The 22,846-nt window shown below is 40.0% G+C and overlaps 1 protein-coding gene across 1 annotated transcript in view; it reads left to right on the top strand.

The window, feature by feature from the left end:
* Window positions 1-22,846, top strand: part of MAPK12 (mitogen-activated protein kinase 12) — a 124,352-nt gene that overhangs the window by 72,900 nt on the left and 28,606 nt on the right. The window lies entirely within an intron of this gene.

The raw sequence follows: 22,846 nt of genomic DNA on the forward strand, positions 1-22,846 counted from the left end.
CATAGCAGCATTGCATCCATTGGAGACCACGATGACAATGAATGGTCATTAGCAACAAAAGTTAGAGACCGGAGGTTATAGAAAGAGGACAACACTGAACTGTCACTATAAATCCAGAGTATTTCATCACTCAACACTTACCGCACCATGCTGAATTATCCTCATATATACTTTACATCAGGGGTATCAACAGCCCTCCAGCAGTTGCAGAACTACAAATCCCATCATGCCTCTGCCTGTGGGAATTGTGCTTGTAGCATTCAGCCTTGCAATTCCTCATGGGACTTGGGTAGTTCCGCAACAGCTGGGGGGCTGCTAGTTTGACACCCCTGTTCTTTATATACAGTACAATACATGCAGTCTCCTCATCTTCATATAGACTCTCCATATACACATATACTCCACATAATCACACAGACTCATTTGCCAAAACACAGCAGAGTCCATTGCCAAAAAATACAAATGTTAGTCCATATACCGATTAAGGCTTTCAATTCCCTGGGTAAATAATGCAAGGTATATTGCAGCTGTGAGTTCTGTCAATTGAAAATATGCCTGTTGCAATATGTTTGATTTGTTCATTATGTAATCATTGTTTTGGCTTATATTTTGCTTATAGTTTTTGTTTGTGTACTCAGTGAATTTTATTAAGAAAATAAAGTAACACCAAATTCTGGTTTTAAAACTATATTCTATTCAGGTATGCATTATCATTTATTTTTTTTTTTTTTGTTTGTTTTTTTTTGTTTGCTCCTGTGATGCAACATTCTGTAATGGGGTTATATCCACCCTATCTTGCTCCCTCCTGATAGACTAGAGACCAGTTGCAGTGGGATGTGTTTTTGAACACATTCGCACTTCATAGATGCATGGATAGTCCGAAATAAATGTTGGCTAATGATCATTGCTCACACTATTGCATTGTGTAGCAGCGAAGTAAAAAAAGGTACAAGCTGCATGTTTTGTAATGCAAACAAAACATTCACTGTAAATACACATGTGGAAATGCATGTTATACACACAGTTTCTGGTCTGAAGGGTCCCTAGACTAGAGTACTGATGAGACCTTTAATGACCAACCAGAAAAAAAATAAGATTGGGGCATTAAAGTAAAAGTTTTTTCCTTTAGACCTGGTTCACACTAATGTGGTGGAGGAAATGCAGTGAATCCTGTGCATTTCCCGCCCCACATTTCAATCGCATGGCGTCCATGCGATCTGGTGCGGGTGTCAATGTTAAATCTACGACACCCCGAAACAGATTGCAAAACGTAGTGATTGCCAGAATTCGCATTGCATGGGTGTTCACACCCATGCGATGCGAATCAGGTGCGGGGGAAAAAAGGGTACTGCGCCTTTTTTGGAGCAGATGCGATGCAATTTAAGCCATGCAAAATGTATGGCTCAAATCGCACAGACATTGCAGTGCAATTCCTGTGCAAATTACATGCGGTGCCCCACACCGCACAAATGTGAACCTGAACTTAATGCATTAGCTACTTTTTAGGGTAAAAAACCCATTACACTAGCTGTGACATACTTACCATAGCATTGTCCCGTCTGCAGCAGTGCTGTGCTCTCTCTCCCTCTTTTCACAGGACAGATTGATAGCAGCGGGAGCCATTAGCCCCTGCTGCTGCCGCCAATTAAATCCAGTGAGGAAGGAGCAGGGGGGTGGCTAAGCACACAGCACAACTCCCCGGAGGTGGCTCGCACGTTTGCCCCCATAGCACACAGCTTACTATGTGGGCACACAGAGAAGAGGAGGTGCATAGAGTGCCGCTGATGACCCCAGAAGAGGAGGTAAAGCGCTGCTCTGTGCAATATCCTTGCACAGAGCAGGTAAGTATAAACCTCATCTTAATTTTAGGGGGAAAAAAAGAGACTTTAATATCACTTAAAAAAAGATGACTGCATGTCGGTGGAGACACAAATACGAAAACTCTCTTAGTTATCACAAAGCTCAGACAACTGCTCTAAGTCCATCTCCAAGGTCTCTAGGTCAACTAACAAATACAGAAGTAGAGCTTACAGCTAAAGTAGAACAGACCAAGGCAAAAGAGAAAATTCAGGCCAGGCAACCAATCATGAACTGGAATGAATGGAAACTCGGTGAAGCAAAACTGTTTACAGAGATGCATCTAAGGCTCCATGCACACTGGGTGTTTCAATAACGCTGGTAATGTTAGCTGTGTAAAGTCAAGTTAAACGCATTTAGCAACGTTTTGCCGCGTTTTTTCGCTTTTGCGTTTTTTAGAGTTTGTTACTGCTAAACAGCTCCTCTAGAAACCCACTAGTGCTGGGGGTTTTTTCCTGCCAAAAAACGTTGATTACAGTCTGTGTGCATGGACACATAGGATAACATGCTGGGGGGTTACTGGCTGTATAAAAAAAAAAACCCCATCAAAAGCCAAAAACAGCCACTGTAAAAATGTCCAGTGTGCATGAGGACTAAAGCTGCAGAATGAAAGGACAAAGCTGCAGCAATTACATACAGATAAAAAGATCAAAATAGCAGCAACCTGGGTTAAAGTTTATAGCAATACCAGAGGTAACTCCAAGAGGATGAATGTATGCCAAAACTGTAAATCCAGAGCTGGAGCGGCCCATACATTTTTTTTTTTTCTTTCTTTTTTTCCCCCCCATCCACAAATTCATTGTGACTGACAGAATTCTCCCTGCTTGAGCTATTGTATTCTGACAGCGGGGAGATTTCCCCACCATCAGAATATACTGATCCAGGGGCAAATATTTGACAGGGTGGTTGTACAAAAGTTGATTAGCAGATGGGCTTCTGTACAGCCAATCTGCCTGTACATGGATCGAAATTCAGCTAGTCCCTACAGAACCCAACAAATTGTGATCCATGTATGGTCAGCTGAAGTCCAGAAGTTTTGCTCTTCCACCTTTTGGCATACATCCGTTTCATTTCTAGCCCACAGTGCTTGGTGTCTGATCTCCAGACACTAAGGCTGCGTTCACACTAGCGTTGTGAGCAAGCGGCAGAAAGGCATTTGGGAAGCGTTTTTACCGCTTCCCAAATGCCTCGGACAATTCTACACATTGCAGCACATGGTGCTGTTCTAACGGGAGCGTTAGCGTCACGGCAAAACGGACGCCTCTGGTTGAGTCAGGAGGCGTTGAAGCCTCCTATTCTAGTCTATGGTGCCGCTCTGCAAACACCCGGCTGGCGTTTGCGGTGCGGTTGCGGGGCGTTTGCGAAGCGGTAACACCATTCAAACCTCATTATAGGCGTTTGTAGGGCGTTTTTAACGCTCGGCAAACGCCTAGCAACCACCGCTGAACCGCGCATGCAGCGTTTGCAGAGCGTTTGCCGAGCAGTAAAAAACGCTCCGCAAACGCCAGACCAATGCTTGCCAAACGTTATAGGGGTGTTTGGCAAGAGTTGGTAAAACAGCCAAGTGTGAGTTTTGCCGTTATTGCAAAAATGATGGTCCTGTTCTGTTCAGATTCTTCATAGATTGTCAGTGTATCAGGTAGGTTGTCAATGTGCAGCTGTGGTAAAATGACTAAAAGGCTACCTGGTGGAAGGCTGTGTCTGTCCCTGGATGCCTGGGGTTGTCACACGCTTGGCTCTATCCTCTGTACACCACTGCTGCTATTGATTATTGATCATTTTATATCCAGTAAGGGTATCCTTGGCCTGCATATTGAGGGCTCAACTCTGAAAAACCACATCCAACTACACCTGGCTTACACACTCGTGACTGCAACCCTGTTGACAAGTCTTGCAAGGCGGCCTGGCAGTGGCCTCACCTCTGACACATATTAAACAAGCTGCCAAGCTGTAATATGCAAATGTTAATTGAATATAATTATCCATCAGCTCTAGCCGTAGTAGAAGTCAGCGCAGGTTGTGAAAATGAACGATTTGCACAAAGAATATGATAGGCTCATCCAATCACCATTTGGATAGACAGGGAAGTCAGAGTTACAGAAAAGGAAATGCCATTCCCATCTACCTCTGACATTCTAAAAACCCTAGTGTCAGATTTCTGTGGAAACCGCTATGACAAGTAAATAGCTCAAGACAATGGTTTAATTAGCGCCCCATCAATCAAAATAACTTTTAAACTGATTGCTGAAGCTCCTGTCTTTGAGTGAGTAGATTTTATAGAAATCTCAATCTTAATTTGGATGCAGAAGACCATGTTCTTGGTATTCAATCGTCAGTAGAAAATTATCCTGGTGTTTTTGTATTAACGTTTTGCCATGTTTTTTCGCCTTTTTTTTTTTTTGAGTTCTTTGACTAAAAAAATATTTTTTTTTTTAATGGTACAAACGTCCAAAAACGCTGCTTTGCCGCGATTTACCACATTTTGCCTCAGAGCGTTTTTCCAGCTAAAAAACTCCTCTAGAAACCCACTAGTCCTGGGTTTTTTTTTTCCAGCCAAAAAACGTTGATTACAGTCTATGTGCATGGACACATAGGATAACATGCTGGGGCGTTTACTGGCTGTAGAAAAAAACATCAAAAGCCAAAAACAGCCACTGTAAAAATGTCCAGTGTGCATGAGGACTCCAACACACTGTTGTATCCTGTCTGATGTGGCATGGTCACATCTTGAAAATGCAGTTTGGTCACTGATCCACAAGAAGGATGTTCTTCAGGGAAAGGCAACAATATTAATAATGGGGGTTGAAGGACCTCAGCTGTGATAAAACACTACAAAGATTACACTTATTCACTCTGGAGAAGAGACACTTAAGAGGAGATGTGATTACAATGTACAAATATATCAAAGATGACTATAATCACTTTAATAAACGGTTTACTCTAAGGTCCCTAAGGAAGGCACACAGCTACAATTTTTTTTAAATTGGAGATAAGGAGGTTTATTCCTAAAGCGTGTAAGGCAGGGATAGCCAACCTTTTGACTATCCTGGGTCATATTGGAAGAAGAAAAATGGTCTTGGACTACACATAAAATACACGAACAATAAGGATAGCTGATGAGCAGAAAAAGTCACAAGTTATCAATCACTGATCTACTGTAGATAATGTACCTTTTAGTAATAAAACTTTTTTTGCAATTTTGTTTTTATTATAAAAATAAGAGGGCAACATAAAACCTATATCTGACACTGTTTTTGATAAACTAACGCATCAATATATGGTTCAATTGATGTAGTTGCAATTTTCATTGAATTCTCAAGGTTGTCAGATATTTTTGTTCTAATTTTGCCCTTTGTGTGCTTCATCCTTGAAAATAGTTGCTCAGAAATATGGACTTGGCTGAAAACTGATGACATGAACGGGTCTTGGTTCACATATATGCGTTTGATGCTTTCTCCAATGCTTTTTGAAGTTGTTGTGTTTTTTTCCTACACATGTTTTTGTTTTTCATGCTTGTTTGACCCTTTTTTTTTTTTTTTACTGCATTTTGTTGAGCTTTTTTTTTTTGCGCAGAATAAAAATGCAAACCATGGCAAAAACTACCATGCATTTCAGCAGCTTCTCCATTGAACTCTATTGTAGCAAAAACGCTGCTTTTAAATAAAAGTCCCTAACCCGTTCTCCAAAAATGCAGCAGCTCAAAGCATAGATGTGAACGTATTCCATAGGAAACCATGTTAAATGGACTGTAGTGCGTTTCTGCAAAAAGCACTAAAAAAATGCATTGGTGTGAATGGAGCCTGAGGCTTGATATGAAGTGTGGGATATTTTTATTTGCGAAGATAAAACTTCTACAAGTCTGGAAACAAGGCACCGTCAAATTTTTCTTCAGTCGCATATTTTCACAAAGTATAAACACAATTTTACAAAATGGAAAAAAAAAATAAAATTTTTAAGCAAGTTTATGATTGTGTTGGGCTGCATGTGGCCCGTGGGCCACAGGTTAGACACCCCTGGAGTAAAGGGTTCTTTTTACTGTTAACGCTGTAAAAAAGTGGATTGCCCTTTTGTTGGAAGTATTCATAGATAGAATTCATAGATAGTCTCACAGGTGCACACAGATATTGGTTGAACTGGACCGTCTTGTATCTTTTTCAGCCTTGTCAACTATTTTAAATAACCCTGAGGCAATTGTTAGAGATTCTCTGCATGTTTTTCCTTGGGATTTAACAGCTGCGTTGCCTTTAATCTTTTAAAGGGTGCCTGTTTAAAAGCGTGATTAGCATTTAGCCTTTATAATGTATTAACTGTTGGCCATATACTGGGTAATTTTCCAGCAATTTCAACTAGATTTCCATTGCAAAAGCAATGCAAGGCAACCCAACAGCATTACATTAAATGTTGATATTTACAGTAAGTGGCAGGGATGTTATTAGGTTGCCTTTATCCATTTGTTGTTTTTTTTAGCAATCAAAAATGTTTGTTTAAAACTGGTTTAACCACTTGCCCTCCAGAGGATTTACCCCCCTGCCAGACCAGACCATTTTTTGAGATACGGCGCTATGTTATTTTAACTGACATTGCATGGTCATGCAACACTGTACTTAAATTAAATTTGCCATTTCCCCCCCCCCCCCCCCCCACAATAGAGCTCTCTTTTGGTGTTATTTGATCTCCTCTGTGTTTTATTTTTTTGTGCTATAAACAAAAAAGACAGACCATTTTGAAAGAAATACATATATGTTTTGACTTTTTGCTATAAAACATATCCAATTAAAAAAATCCAATTTCATCATAAATTTAGGCCAAAATGTATTCTGCTACATGTCTTTGCTAACAAAAAAAAATCCCAATATGTGTAAAATAATTGGTTTACGTGAAATTCATAGCGTCTACAGATGGCAGTATGTAAACTGGAATTTTTTTAAAAAAATTGATACTAGTAATGGCGGCGATCACCGACTTATAGCGGGCATTCTGACACTGGGTAGGTACTAACTGCCACTGACATCCCTAGTGACACTAATACAGTGATCAGTGTTAATGAAAAGCACTGACACTGTACTAATGACACTGGGCAGGAAAGGGTTAACTGTGTGCTGTGTGTATTTTACACAACTCTGCTGCCCTGTAGCAGTATTTCTGCTTTAGGGCTGCGGGCAAGCGCTTAAGATGCTGCTTATGACCATAATAAGTCCATGATTTTCCAAGGACTTTTTCTGTTATTTATTTTCCCAAACATTATGAGGCTTCCAGTGTTTAACATTTATCCACATTGACCTCATTTAACGTTTAGCTGCCCAGCCCTTCAGCGTGTCTAGTTCAAAACATAGATGCAGACAGTGTGTAAAAGTAAAATACTATTTTGGGTATTGTTGTACTGTACTTATCTGCACATTTCTATTTTGTGTTTTCTCCTCTCATAAATAAAGAAAAAAAAAACCACTATTTTTGAGCAATTAGGAAAGCTTTTGAAGAAAAAAAAAATATCATTGGCGAAATTATACATTTTAAAAGTTTAAGAACCTGGCAGATGTAATATATCAAAATTAATTAATGTGTAACTTGTGTTTTTTAAATACCCAAAGTGATTTAAAAGTTGTTAGCAGTTGAGTTGAACACTGCAGAATAATATATCTGGTGACAACAGTATTCATGAAGGGGATATTACAGGAGGAAGATGGTACCTAGGTAGCATGGTTCAGAAGGTTAGTGTGAAGTGCTGGGATTGACTGTAAAAATAAAAAGATAAAGAGAGAGATTTTGACTATTATGAGACAGTGTGAAGATGTGCAAGTATAAAAATGTTTTACCTCCATCTTCAAATTGTGGGCATTTTATTAATATGCCTAAATACAGATGTATACAATAAAAAATATTATCTGCAACTTAGAGGATCAATTCTGAAACCTCCAAGGAACTATTATTGTGGCTTCTAACTATATGATTTAGGATCCTGGGACTCTGTGAGCCTTAGAAACAGATCCTGGAATTCTTTCAACTGTTGTCTGAGAAGTTCATGTATGTACTTTTTTTTTTTTTTTTTATAATGTATGATGAAATGGTGTTTTATGGTTTAGGAAGACCATGTTTTTCAGAAGCTAGAGAGCGCGAGCCACCAAGGCCACCGGCAGAAAGAGTAGTTCATAGCGTTTTTAAAACTGCATTTTTTTTTTTTCTGCACATAAAGCTGTTCATTAATCCTGTGATTGAAGGTAAGCTCATGGCCATGCAAACTGTGCAAGTTGATGGTTCCCATGGCAACATAGATTGCTGCCATTACATTACAGAATGTTACCTATTTAGAGATCGGTTTGTTGCATTTTGGTTTGTTTTCTTTTGTGCACTCTACACAATATATTTTATATTTTTACATTTCATTCAATATGGAAAGACAAAAGGGTAATTTGACACTGTCAAAGCAGAACTTCATGCAAAATAAAGAAAAAAAAATTGTGTTCTTTAAAATATGTTGGTACCTTTTTTTGGTACATTTGTCCTTTTTTAACCTCTTTAACATCATGCAAAAAAGCAGGTAGGTGGACTCAGTTTTCTGGTGCTTGTTTATAAATGATGCTTCAGAAAACATGTACTTATGATCTGTTTGCCTGCTAAATGTATGATTGAGCTGTCATTAAAAAAGATCATAGAGCTAATCAGAGTGTTTGTTTTTGTACCTTGTGATCACTGTGTACCAATCGCAGCAATCTCAAGTGTGATCACTGCATGTGTTTACCAACCTATAGACCTCCACTCCTTCTCACAACTGAGGATGAGGAAGAAGAAGAATAGCAGAAAGGAAGGGACCTGACCACCAATGATGATGGGGGGGGGGGGGGTTTAGTTAAAATGGCAATTACAACCAATGATATTTGGTAGAGGGGAGTTTTAGTGTTCCTACATGACTTCAATGGGCAATTTTCACCTCCTCCATACAAGTATGTTTCCAAATTTCTAAAAAATTGTGAAATTAAATGTACTGTCCAAAATGGGTAATGTTGAAGGGGTTTGTACTGTCCTGTCATTTTTATTTCATATGTAAAGGATTTTTTTTTTTTCATTTTTACTTCTGATTGTATAGTAGAAAATAAACCCGCTATCAATTACCACTAAATTAAACCTAAAATTCACGTACAGCAGTGTTTGCTGAGTAATTTTTAAGTCAAATTATCACAATACTGAAACCTCAAGAAAGGACCTGGTTATGAAGGGCTCTATATACAGGCTAGGAGCTTGATCTAGGGATCTTCACTATAAGGCCTTATGAAAACGCCCTTACTGAGACCTCTTCAGCATGTGCTGTTGCCCTATGTGTAAATGTATTCATGGTGGCCTTCAGCAGTCCTGTGTGATATGCCTCTTGCTGTTGCATGCAGGCTGCAGAGGATCTGGCGAGAACCGCTTCAGAGGCAAGTTTATATGGCACCCACAGGCTACATAGTGGTAGCGATCACTGGAATAAAGACAAAGGTCAGTATAGGAGTTGGTGGACTGTGGGGCTGCATTTATTAACGACAACCTATATAAATATACAGTAGTCCTTTAAAAACAAAATAATGTACTTCAAGAAGTTGCCTGGTATGGCTCATTGATCGAAATTTGTTATTACATTGTTTTCCTGCATTGTTCTGCACAGCAGATATTGGAAAAAGTGTGGGAGGGTTTGCAGTCAGGTTGTGTTGCATTGCGTGGTTTTGAGTCTGACATGTTTCAGACACTGGAACCTGGGCAGGGAGATGTTTAAAAGGCAAGTTCATGATTAACAAATGTGTCCTTTTAATAAATTCGCCCACTCCTCTGAGTGCAGTCTGCTGTGTAAAATGGTAACCTTCCTCCCCACTCTAGCAATCTCTTCTGTTTGTCCCTGCTGGGCACCATTCAGCCTTTTTCTTCTTCCTTTTTTTTTTTTCTCCTTCATTAATAAACACACTTTTTTTTTTTTTTTTTTTTTTACCTACACAAACCTTGACATTTAGTATATTTTTTTTTTAAGCTGAACTTATCCTTTAACTGAACAAGATGAAGATAGAAGTTGATTGTTTGCCATGCACAGCTGTTTCAGTTTTGATAAATTCCCCATTCCATTTGTGTCTAATTAAACAGGCTGACAATTTTATCTTTTTAATTCAGCTAAGCAGGGATTACACCAAATACTGCTGTGGTTTTACCAACCTCTTGCAGAAAATGCCTTAGCTATAGACAGATGGATTCCAGGAAGTAACTGCTCCATGAATCATTGCCCTTGTTTAAGATGGCCACTGCCAGACATGCCAGGAGGTATTTTTCAAAATGATTTCTCAGGAGACATGGATGGAGGAGTTTGTTTTGAATATTAAAAATAAATTCTATAGCATTTTTAGTTTGTGGAACTCAGATGCAGTGTAGTTCCACTTTAATGATACACTATCGCTACAATTACAGTGAAGGAAATAAGTATTTGATCCCCTGCTGATTTTGAATGTTTGCCCACTCACAAAGAAATGATCAGTCTAAAAATCGAATGGTAGGTGTATTGTAACACTGAGAGACAGAATAGCAACAAAAAATTCAAAAGGAATGCATGTCTAAAAAATTATGCACTGTTTTGCATGTTCATGAGGGAAATAAGTATTTGATCCCCTTCACAAAACATGACTTAGTACTTGGTGGCAAATCCCTTGTTGGCAATCACAGAGGTCAGACGTTTCCTGTAGTTGGTCCCCAGGTTTGCACACATCTCAAGAGGGATTTTGGCCCACTCCTCTTGGCAGATCCTCTCAAAGTCATTAAGGTGGCTGACATTTGGCAACTCAAACTTTCAGCTTCCTCCACAGACTTTCAATTGGATTAAGGTCTGGGGACTGGCTAGGCCACTCCAGGACCTTAATGTGCTTTTTCTTGAGTCACTCCGTTGTTGCCTTGGCTGTGTGTTTTGGGTCATTGTCATGCTGGAACACCCAACCCTTTTCAATACGCTGGCTGAGAGAAGAAGGTTCTCACCCAAGATTTGTTGGTACATTGCCTCGTCCATTGTCCGTTGGTTTGGTGCAGTTGTACTGTCTCCTTAGGAGAAAAACACCCCCAAAGCAGAATGTTTCCACCACCATGTTTGACAGTTGGGATGGTGTTCTTGGGGTCATAGGCAGCATTCCTCCTCCTCCAAACACGGCGAGTTGAGTTGATGCCAAAGAGCTTGATTCTGGTCTCCTCTAACCACAACACTTTCAACCAGTCCTCCTCTGCATCATTCAGATGTTCAGTGGCAAACTTCAGATGGGCCTGGACATGTGCTTTCTTGAGCAGAGTTACCTTGCAGGCACTGCAGGATTTCAATCCTTGTCTGCGTAGTGTGTTACCAATTGATTTATTAGAGACTATGGTCCCAGCTGCCTGGAGATCATTGACAAGATTCTCACGTGTAGTTCTGGGATGATTCCTCACTGTTCTCATGATCATTGACACTCCATGAGAGGAGATCTTGCATGGTGCACCAGACGTAGGGAGACTGACAGTTGTCTTGTGTTTCTTCCATTTGCGAATGATTGCACCAACTGTTGTCACCTTCTCACCAAGCTGCTTGGTGATAGTTTGGTAGCCCAGTCCAGCCTTGTGTAGGTCTACAATCTTGTCCCTGACATCCTTGGACAGCTCTTTGGTCTTTGCCATGGTGGAGAGTTTGGAATGTGATTCTTTGATTGCTCCTGTGGACAAGTGTCTTTTATACAGGTAACAAAATGAGATCAGCAGCACTCCCTTTAAGAGACTGCTTCTAATCTCAGCTTGTTACCTGTATGAAAGACACCTGGTAGCCAGAAATCCTGCTGAATGATAGGGGATAAAATACTTATTTCCCTCATGAACATGCAAATCGGTGCTTAAGTTGATAGACATGCATTTCTTTTGAATTTTTTGTTGCTTTTCTGTCTCTGTGTTACAATACACCTATCGTTCAATTTTTTTAGACTGAAAATTTCTTTGCGCGTGGGCAAACATTCAAAATCAGCAGGGGATCAAATACTTATTTCCTTTGCTGTAGGTCTATTACTGCTTGTTCCATAAAGGGTACAATATATCATTTCAAAAATAAAGTAGCTGTAGAGTTGTTAATTACCATGAGAGACTTAATTATTCACATGTAGTTCCGTAGTTCAGGCACATACAAACATTCACATATTCCTAAGTTTTGGATCATCTGTTTCAGTTTCAAGATATGTGTAACATTCCTGTGCATTGTTATGGCTTGTCTGAAATTCCTTGTTCTACCAATTCACAGCCTGTTCAAAGTCCTGTTCCTACATGCAGCATTCTGTTTAAGCTGCCTATCTCATTGTGTCTGAAGTGCAGCAATTGTGTTCATTTTTATTACTGTGGAAACTTCGTGAGTATACAACTCCCTAAGCCTAGTACACACAATGAGAAAATCAGACAAAAAATACTGCTTTTGGAGCGATTGTATAATAATTTGATTGTTCGTTCGTACACCGCTTTCGAGAGCCGATCATGACAGTTCATGCAAAATTATCCAAAGCGACAAGCATGAAAATTTATACTATACGATAACAGAACGATATACGTTTAATCAGTACAGTATTTGTCTGGAAATAATTGAATGACTAGGACCGCACATGCTTGGAAATGCAAGGATACAATACATCACTTCCAAAGTTGTATTCTGTCGTACGAGAATTGAGGATAAACATTTATGCCATTTATCTTGAAGGTGAATAAGGTACTAAGAATGATTAGATCACATATTATCAACCGTCACCTGGAAAAATCCATTTGATCCAATGGCGTTGATTTACTAAAGGCAAATAGACTGTGCACTTTGCAAGTGCAGTTGCTCCAGAGCTGGAGGGGAAGTTATGCTGTCTTCCATCATCCAATCACGTGCAAGCAGAAATTTTTGTTTTTTTGTTTTTGTTTTTTTTAATTTTTCCTTGCATGTGATTGGATACTCTTTGAAAATGTATGCTTTATCTCATTTTCTAAGCTCTGGAGCAACTGCACTTGCAAAGTGAACAGGCTTTTTTGCCTTTAGTAAATCAAACCCAATATCTTGTACATTCATGCAGAACAAATTATAAAAACCGTAAGATATGTCTGTAATTGAAACAAAACTCAATTATTCAACATACCGCAAAAATATATTTCAGTGAGTCTGCGGTGTATAATTTTGCCAATGTCCAACAGATCCAATTTAGTTGATCTCTTCCTCCTGAGACATTTTGAAGGTTTTTCCTAAATTGGCTCTAAAGGTTTTTTACCTTCATGGATTCTATATATGAAGGTAACAAACGTTCAATGCTCAGCTCCCCCCCTCCTTATTGGCTCAGACATAGCAGCGTGAGATATTGGCTTCTGCTGCTGTCAATCAGAGATGGTGAGGAAGGAGCTATGGACACACAGATAGCAGGGCTCAGGAGTAAGTATGCACATAGAATGTTGTGGGGGCGCTCGGCAGGAGGGAGCAGTCAGGAGCTCCAGTGGGAGACTCAGGAAAAAGAGGTTCGGGCTGCTCAGTACAATATCATTGCACAGGGCAGGTAAGTATAACTTCTTTTTTTTTTTTTTTTTTATTTTAAATGAGCCTTTAGTATCACTTCAGTATTGCCGACGCCTGCATTGGACATCACTTCCACCCTCCACTAGACAGTTGCCAACCAACAATGGTCATAAAACTGGGCAAACACCCCAAAACCAGGGAAAAAGGAGAAAAGCTCTGCACAGACAACTATTTGCCACCACTTAACCACTTTAATACCGGGCACTTTTACCCTCTTCCTGCACAGACCAATTTTGATGTTTCAGCGCTCTCACACTGACAATTGCGCGGTCATGCAACACTGTACCCAAACTAAAATTGTATCATTTTGTTCACACAACTAGAGCTTTCTTTTGGTGGTATTTAATCACCACTGGGGTTTTTATTTTTTGCTAAATTTAACAAAAAAAAAAAAAAAAACAAAGTTTGAAAACTCCCCCCCCCCCCCCTTTTTTTTTTTTTTTTTTTGCATATTAGACACTCCAATATATTTTATAACAGGCATTGCAAGTTTTTTCAAATTGTATTTTTTTTTTTTTTTTTTGGAAAAAGAAATGAAAATTATTTTCACAATTTTTATTTTTTTTTACATACGGTCATCAGTGCAGTACAGCGTCCTCGTGTAACTGGTGTGGTGGTGATCGGGGACAATGACTGGTGACAGTACAGGAAAAAAATATATATATTTTTATTACTTTTTTTTTTCAAGTTTTTTTTCATATTACACTATGACCAAAGTAGTATAATGTTACCATAGTAACATTGTACTACTTTGTGTAACAAAAAAAAACTGATTACTTCACCAATTTGCTTATAGCAAAGAATTTATTTGCTAGAAGCTAGCATTTAAAAGAATGAAATCGATTCATTCAGGTTTTTTTGTTGTGATTAGCTGTGATTGGCCACGGCTAATCACATGACACAGGCTGTGATTGGTCCAGCCTGTGCATGTGATCACTGTGACCATTCACAGCTAGCCACACTTGTATATAATGGATGGCATGAAAGGAAGCCATCCATTGTTTATAACTGTCATGTGACCTACTGTGATTGGTCACAGCAGGTCACATGGTACTAGCAATGGGATCGGTACACAGATCTGTCATCAGCCGTATCTGAGGTATACAACCGGTGACAGATCTCACCACAGTGCGGCACGCATAAGGCGCGATCTGGGAAGGACGTCGTATGACGTCCTCCCTGATCTTCGAGAGTCCCGCCCGGCTGTCATTTTACTATAGGCCGGAAGGGAATTGGTTAAAGACCACAATAATTAGACCTAATACTTGGCCAATGGAGGCTCAATGGTGCACCTAGATGCCACCTAGTGGACAGCTAGCAAATTACAATGCATCAGAGGTTAATCCATTTAGTTTATACATTTTTTAGATTATTTTGGTATTCAGTGTCTTGTTTATTTGATCTGTTAATTATTATTTTGTAATTTACATGTTTCATTGTTATAGGTGCTATATTCATTATCTCCTGAAGAAGCCTGTAAATAGGCAAAACTTGTTGAGAAGTGCTGCACAGGATTCAGATTATTATAACCAGAACTACTACCCAGTTTAAACACTCAAGTGTATATGTTCTACTTGTTTATTTTAAATTATTGAAATAATGTTGCAATTTGAAAAAAAGATGATCTGTACTTTAAAGGTGCCAATAATAACATTTTTTTTTTTTTAGCGAGTTCATTCTCCTCTTATTTATCTTTTCTTTGTATCCCTCCTACCTTCTCTTGCATCATCTTGGATATTCGTTTACAAAAAGTTGACTTTTTTTTTTCCTTTCAATTTAGCACTCAGGTAGTGAGTGACCAGAGCAGTGCATTTCTGGCAAGATCAACAGGTATCTTCTGTACTTGCTGAAAATGTTCCAAGAAAATCTAAGGCATCTAAGGAGTGCTAAGGTGCAATATAATACATTTTAACTCTTGGGTTTACCTGAGATGTGGTGCATGCTCTGTGAAGGTGCAACGGAAATGGGAGGTTTTCACCGTGTGCTACGGCATTTCAAAGGATGCAAGATGTAGAATTAAATGTAACAGCTTGCAAGTATTAGCCGGAACTGACCTAATGCTGTAGATCTGAACTTTTGTGCTGATTTTTTTCAGTACAGTGTTTATTTTTGCGTGATCACATAGCTGGATATCTCTCTAGCCTGTTCTGGAAGCTATGAAGTCACCACTAGGAAGACACTTGTGTGAACTGGGCAGTTAATAAGCCTTGAAGTCTTGTCCTCCGATACTCCATCTGTTCATAGCTGTACATAATGTGTCCTGCTTCTGTTACTGGCTATGACCTTATGTTGTTTCCACATGCCACAATCATTTTTTATAACTTCCTATTGTTCATTTGGCTGTGAATGTTATGTGCAAGTCATAACTAAGAAGAAAATGTTATTTCTGAAAACTATTTAGACTGATACGCTAATACATGTAGATAACATTGTTATATTTACAAAACTTTACAGGTTGTGTGCAGTCATGGAGGTTTCATTGTTTTATAGTTCAGAGTGTCATGTATGGGGAACAGTAGATTTAGTAGAATAGCAGATTTTACAGTTGCTTCTTGTAGTGACAGTAAGGGAGGGGGGGAGCTGGCTAATTCCTGAGCAACACAACAATAAAACAGCAAAGGTATGCATTTGTTGTGGTGTTTGTGGTAGTGTTTGCGCCACAAGTGAAAGTATTCAAGCACATAAATGGCAGTCTTGTGGTTAAAGCTGTCAGGCAACTGCTACTTTGCAGAGGAGGCTTCTATGAAATACGTACTTGTAACTGCTCAATTTAAATACAAATATATTATTTTTAATACATACAGTAATTGCATTATTTGGTGTGATGCATATATCTCTAGAACACAATTTTAGGCAAAAGCCACAGTATAAAGTATAGAAAAACTACAGAAAGCAGCAATTCTTATTGTTAATGGGTTAAAAACTGAATAGAACAGCTGTGCTTGTGAATTGAGGTATTCTATGCATGAACCCTCAAAAATAAATAGTCACAGATAAGATCTACATTTTATAGTTTTATGCTGCATGTACACGGGACGTTTGGAAAACACTAATGAACGATGGAAACTGACTACTGGAAAACGTAGGTTAAAAAAACATTTGTTTAGCCGCGTTTGCATACTGCGTTTATGCACGTTAATGTGCGTTTTAGAAGCGTTTTTAACAGATAACCTCAGGAGACCTTCCCAAATGCCCAGAATGCACTGAAAAATAGTAAAAAATCGACTATTTCAGACATTTTGAGTGAAATGGAGCAGAAGCGGAGAGAGTAGTATGTGTTGAGATGACCTGTCTTTTCTGGTTGTATTCACTATGGATCCCATCATGACCATAATGCAGCACATTCTACCATTTTTTTTCTTCACGCAAAACCTGGAACTGACTGCGCTGGTGTACCGGGGCCATTTGAATACATGGAAAATGCTTTGCATGCATTTCTGATGATGAAAAAAAGCTCTGGACAGCATTTGGATATGGAACAGTTAAAAACCGCTTCTAAATGCAAACGCTTATAAACACGTTTAGCCACATTTACAAGCATTTGGCGTTTGAAAAGCTGATAAAATCTACTTCTGAATGCAAGTTTGGTGCGTTCAAATAAAACGACTGTAAACTCAGCTGCTGTAAACGACAGTGTACATGGACACATAGGAAAACATTAGGGAGAGTTCAGGGGCTGCTGAAAAAAAACGCAGAAAAGTTCCTGAACATCAGTTTATCAGCTGCAGTGTACATGAACCCTTAGAGTATGATAGTTTAAACCCTTATGTTTTTCTTTGCTGTTTCTGCACTGCTGTGGATGTTTCCCTTTACTTCCTGTCCTGAAGCTGTAACAGGAAGTGAGTGGAAATCTTTCCAAAGTGAGTGGAATTCCTTTCTAAGCCCTGGTTTACACTGAATACAAGTTTGAAATCATGCTACTTCAAGTGAAGCCGCACACTTTCAGAGTCAGACGTCCCTGTAACTTTAGGTGCGACTTGTAAGACCTATGTGTGAATTCATGCACAGATGTCAATGCAAGTCACACCAGAAATCTGCAAAAGTAGTGCTGGAACTTTGTCATAGTCACATGACAAGTCGCATCGGTGTAAATGGAAGCTGGATATTCACTAGTAGAATTTTGTTTGACACTTTTTGTTGTTAGAACGTTTGTTCATTTTTGTAATCATTAGTGAGGTCAAATTAATGTTCATTTTTGACTACAGTGACAAGAAAATTGGAAGTGGCAGGTTGGAAAATGTTTCTGGAATGTATATATTTCTAATAGTGTATGTCGTTTTTGTTTGGTAAAGTCCATTCATTCCAAAAAAGCAATGTTAAAGGCAAACAAAATCTCAAACTACTTATGAACAATGTTCAAATGTACTTATGAAAATTCTTCAGCAAAGTTCCTAGAAATATTCTATGTAATTCTAATAAATGTTTGTATTCTACGAGTGTATACCCAGTTATCATAGTAACCGAAGTCCCCATTTTCCCTCGCTTCTCGCTTCGATGACAATTCAAAAATGTTGGATTTCCTCTCACTTTGTGTGTTAGTTATTTGCTAATAGGACAAATAGTAGGGGGAACCACCCTATAGAGGAGACACACAGCAATAATAATGTGACAATGGGTACAGCCTTTCCCTACCCTATACAAACTAAAAAACCCCACAAAGTTGCCTTTTACACCAATGTGTTTTTTAGTGCTTTTTGCAGAAATGCACTGCAGTCCATTCAACATGGTTTCCTATGTTCACATATATGCTTTTTTGAGCTTTTTTTTTTTTTTTTTATTGAAAAGGGTCAGGGACTTTTTTTAAAAGCAATGTTTTTGCTACAATAGAGTTCAGTGGAGAAGCTGCTGAAATGCATGGTAGTGCGTTTTTGCCACGTTTTACGTTTTACATTTTTATTCTGCCATCAACAAAAAAAAAATTCCACTTTACAAAAAAAAGAGCTTAACAAAACACACAGCGCAGTAAAAACATGTATAGGAAAATGCAAAATCACTGCAAACCAGACAAAAAGTAAACTGCTTATGTGTGAATGGAGCCTTAGGCTTGGTTCACATATATGCATTTTGCTTTGATGCTTTCTCCGGTGCTTTTTGCGGTTTTTGATGCATTTTTACTGGGTTTTGTTCAGCTCTTTGTTGTTTTTTGTTTGTTAAAGTGCAATTTTTTTTTTCTTGCTGGGCAGAATAAAAATGCTAAAAGCGGCAAACACACACTACCATGCATTTCAGCACCTTCTCCATTAAACTCTATTGTAGCAAAAACGCCACTTTTTTTGCTTTTAAAAAAGTCCCAGACCCTTTCCGAAAACGTAGCAGCTAAAAAAGCATAGATGTGAACACGTTCCATAGGAAACCATGTTGAATGGACTGTAGCGCAAGTCTGCAAAAAGCACTAAAAACGCATTGGATTGAACGGAGCCTAACACACATTTTAAAGGATAAGGTTCACCTTTTGGAACATGTTACGTGTTCCACCCGTATATTTAGGGCAGAACATGTAACATGTTTCAGCTCCTCCCCCCTCCCTCTGACAGCAGATGGGGGATCCTTTCCACCCGCTTTCACAATTTAAAAACTGCACAACTGTGCAAGGCTTCGCCCACATAGCTGTGTCATTCATTCAGAGTTCTGTGAATGAATAAACTACGAGTACTATCATCCATTGCAGCCAATGGCTTGTAGATCTCAATGAACTGTCTCCTATTTCATTGACTGTCTTGTAGTACAGTAAATGTCTGCCTATATGGGAGGTACAAGCAAACCGTGTAGTGGGAGTCTGGAGGATCCAGGCATTGCAACCACGATCAACTGACGTGGGTGCAATGCATTACAGGCTCTAGTGTAAAATTAAATAAATGAACATGTTTTTAACTGCAAAAAATGTGCATTTTATAATTTTTTCATAAAAGGTGAACTTATCCAGCATTAATCAAGGTTTGAAAACACAGTCCAATGCAATTGTCCTACCTGCAGTGTCATAATAGTTTACTTCTTTCCTAAGAAAGGCTTGGCTGCGATTTTCACATCCAGTTACTTGCACCTGATTTAAACCTCTAATTGCCGTACCACGGTGTTGCAGTCGCATGGCAATCATGGGTTTTAGTTAGGTGATGAGGAGGCAACATGTTGCCTTCTCACCACCTATCAAACACATTCGGATCGCTTTTCAGAGGAGCAGCAGTGCCTGCTGCACTTCTGAATAAGGCCTTTGTTGCATTGGGCAGCGACACTCTTAGTAATGAGGGGGAATTAAAACCCAGCAGCTGAGTCACGGCCTTTAGGCCGGCTGAGTCCACAGCCAAAGGTATACACATGCCACATCAGGAATTAAAGCCCCTTTTGCTTTTGGTGGGTGCTACTGCTTGCCAGTTGTGACCCATTCAAGTAAATGGGGTCACTCTGCAAGCACCCCGCAACTTCATGCTTCTGCAGGATCCAAAGGGTTAAAGCAGGTGGTGAGAAAGCAACACAATGCTGCCTTCTTTAACCTCTTGTTGCTGTTCTGCACAAGGTTGCAGGGCACTTGCAGAGCGTCCTCATTCACATGAATGGTTCATGCTTGGCAGGTGCTTCACCCAACAACCATGACAGGGTGTATAACTCCTGCTGTGGCTGCAACATGTGTATACCCCTGGCCACTGCAGCTAAAGGAGGTGCGGTTGGGGCAGGGGTGGTAAAAACCTGTCGTAACTGTGGGGTTTTACCACCCCAAACTGCAAAGGTAAGTGAACCCTTTCTGTTTCAAGCCCCTTATAAAGATTCTTTCACACTGATGTGCTACTGTTTACCTGCACCACGGGTGCAGCACAGTGCATCTGCGACTTTCCTGGGTTAGCTGTGCTTTGCCACAGATTTCTATTATATCCTGCAGGTGTAGTGCACTTTCTGAAAGCGCACCAAAACTCCTGCATTCTCGAGTTTTGGTGCACTTTCAGAAAGTGCTACAAATCCGCAGGATATAATAGTCTATGGCTAAGGAAAGCTGCACCTGCGGCAACCACAGCACATTAGTGTGAAAGCAGCCCTATACTATTATGCCCAGTGTATTTCTTCACACGGACCTGATCTCTTCTTTCCTGCTGCTGGCACCACTCTGGAGACTGCTAGCCAGGATAAGAGGTGGAGTGCAGTTGGCATCACTCCGCATGGAACAGGAGCCGAAACTACAGAGGAGGCATTGGCGTATGCAGCTCTTGCTCCCTACTACAGCTCCAACTTTACATGTAGTCCCTCTGCATTGCACTCTGATGCTCTGGTATGGTGGTTCAGCAAGCCAGGATCGTGATCTACTGGTCACCTGGCCAAGATCTACTGGTAGATCACAATCTACTGGTTGCTGATCCCCATTCTGGAAGGAATGCACAGACTCATTTTCTGATGCAAAATGACCCATTATGAATCCAGTGGCAGTTCCAAGAAAATGGAAATGGCCAAGGCATAAATCTGAAGGCCTTTTATAGGGGATGACAAACCATTTTCTGTTGGTGTCCCTCCCCTATAAAAATAAAGAATATAAACTCTAGGGTTATTATATACAGTATTAACTAATATTGCTTGTTAAGGATGCCAGCACCAAGTTGGTCAATTCCCCGGAATCAAGCATATTTCTGAAAGTTTAGAAAGCATTCTAAATCTTTATTCAAAGCCTGCTCTCGTGTGTATTTGCCTCTATCCAAGAACGCTGTAGTAAATGATATGCTCACAAGGTGGCATCATAACATCTTTGACCTTTTTCTTTGTGATCTGGTGCAACCTGTGATTTTGTAAGCTGGAATAAGACTGTATCTGTGGTTACCATTCATATAAATCAGGGGTCTCCAAATGTTCTAAACAAAGGGCCAGTTTACTGTCCTTCAGACTTTAGGGGGGGGGGGGGCACACTGTGGCCAGTTGGGTTGAAAATTTCCCAGGCTGTAAGAAAATTACATAACGCCCATGGCCTGTAGGATAAGGAATAGGTCCCCATCATTGGTATCAGTGGAAAGAATTGTGCCCCATCATTGATGTTGGGAGGAATAGTGCCCCATCATTGCTGTTATTGGGAGGAATAGTGCCCCATCATTGGTATCAGTAGAAGGAATAGTCCTCCATCATTGAAATCAGTGGAAGGAATAGTGCCCCATCATTGATATCCGTGGGAAGAATAGTGCTCCATCATTTGTGTCACTGGGAGGAATAGTGCCCCATCATTGGTGTCACTGGGAGGAATAGTGCCCCATCATTGGTGTCAGAAGGAGGAATAGTGCCCCATCATTGGTGTCACTGGGAGGAATAGTGCCCCATCATTGGTGTCAGAAGGAGGAATAGTGCCCCATCATTGGTATTAGTGGGCGGAATAGTGCCCCATCATTGGTGTCGCTGGGAGGACTAGTGCTAAATCATTGGTATTAGTGGAGGAATAGTGCCCCATCATTGATCTCGGTGGCAGGAATAGTGCCCTATAATTGGTGGTAATGGGAGGAATAGTGTCCCATCATTGATGTTAGTGGGGGGGAATAGTGACCCATCATTGGTATCAGTGGCAGGAATAGTGCCCTATAATTGGTGGTAATGGGAGAAATAGTGTCCCATAATTGATGTCAGTGGGAGGAATAGTGCCCCACTGTTTGTATCATCATTGGTATCAGTGGCAGGAACAGTGCCTTATAATTGGTGGTAATGGGAGGAAAAGTGTCCCATCATTGATGTTAGTGGGGGGAATAGTGGCCCATCATTGGTATCTGTAGCAGGAATAGTGCCCTATAATTGATGGTAATGGGAGAAAGTGTCCCATCATTGATGTTAGTGGGAGGAATAATGCCCCAATGTTTGTGTCGTCATTGGTAACAGTGGGAAGAATAGTGCCCAGTCATTGGTATCAGTAGGAAGAAAAGTGTCCCATCATTGATGATAGTGGGAGGAATAGTGCCCCACTGTTTGTCTCATCAATGGTATCAGTGGGAAGAATAGTGCCCCATCATTGGTGTCAGTGGGGGTAATAGTGCCCCATCATTGATATCAGTGGAAGGAATAGTGCCCCATCATTGGTGGTAATGGGAGGAATATTGCCCTATAATTGGTGGTAATGGGTGAAATAGTGCCCCATCTTTGATCTTAGTGGGAGGAATAGTGCCACACTGTGTCATCAATGGTATCAGTGGGAAGAATAGTGCCACATCATTGGTATCAGTGGGAAGAATAGTGCCCCATCATTGGTATCAGTGGGAAGAATAGTGCCCCATCATTGGTATCAGTGGGAAGAATAGTGCCCCATCATTGGTATCAGTAGGAAGAATAGTGTCTCATCATTGATGATAGTGGGAAGAATAGTGCCACAATGTGTCATCAATGGGACACTATTCTTCCCACTGATACCATTGATGACACAAACAGTGTGGCACTATTCCTCCCACTATCATCAATGATGAGACACTATTCTTCCTACTGACACCAATGATGGGGCAC

This window comes from Staurois parvus, unplaced genomic scaffold (assembly GCF_062004578.1).
Source record: "Staurois parvus isolate SC_StPar_1 unplaced genomic scaffold, SC_StPar_1.0 ptg000019l, whole genome shotgun sequence".
In the NCBI taxonomy this organism is placed as follows: domain Eukaryota; kingdom Metazoa; phylum Chordata; class Amphibia; order Anura; family Ranidae; genus Staurois; species Staurois parvus.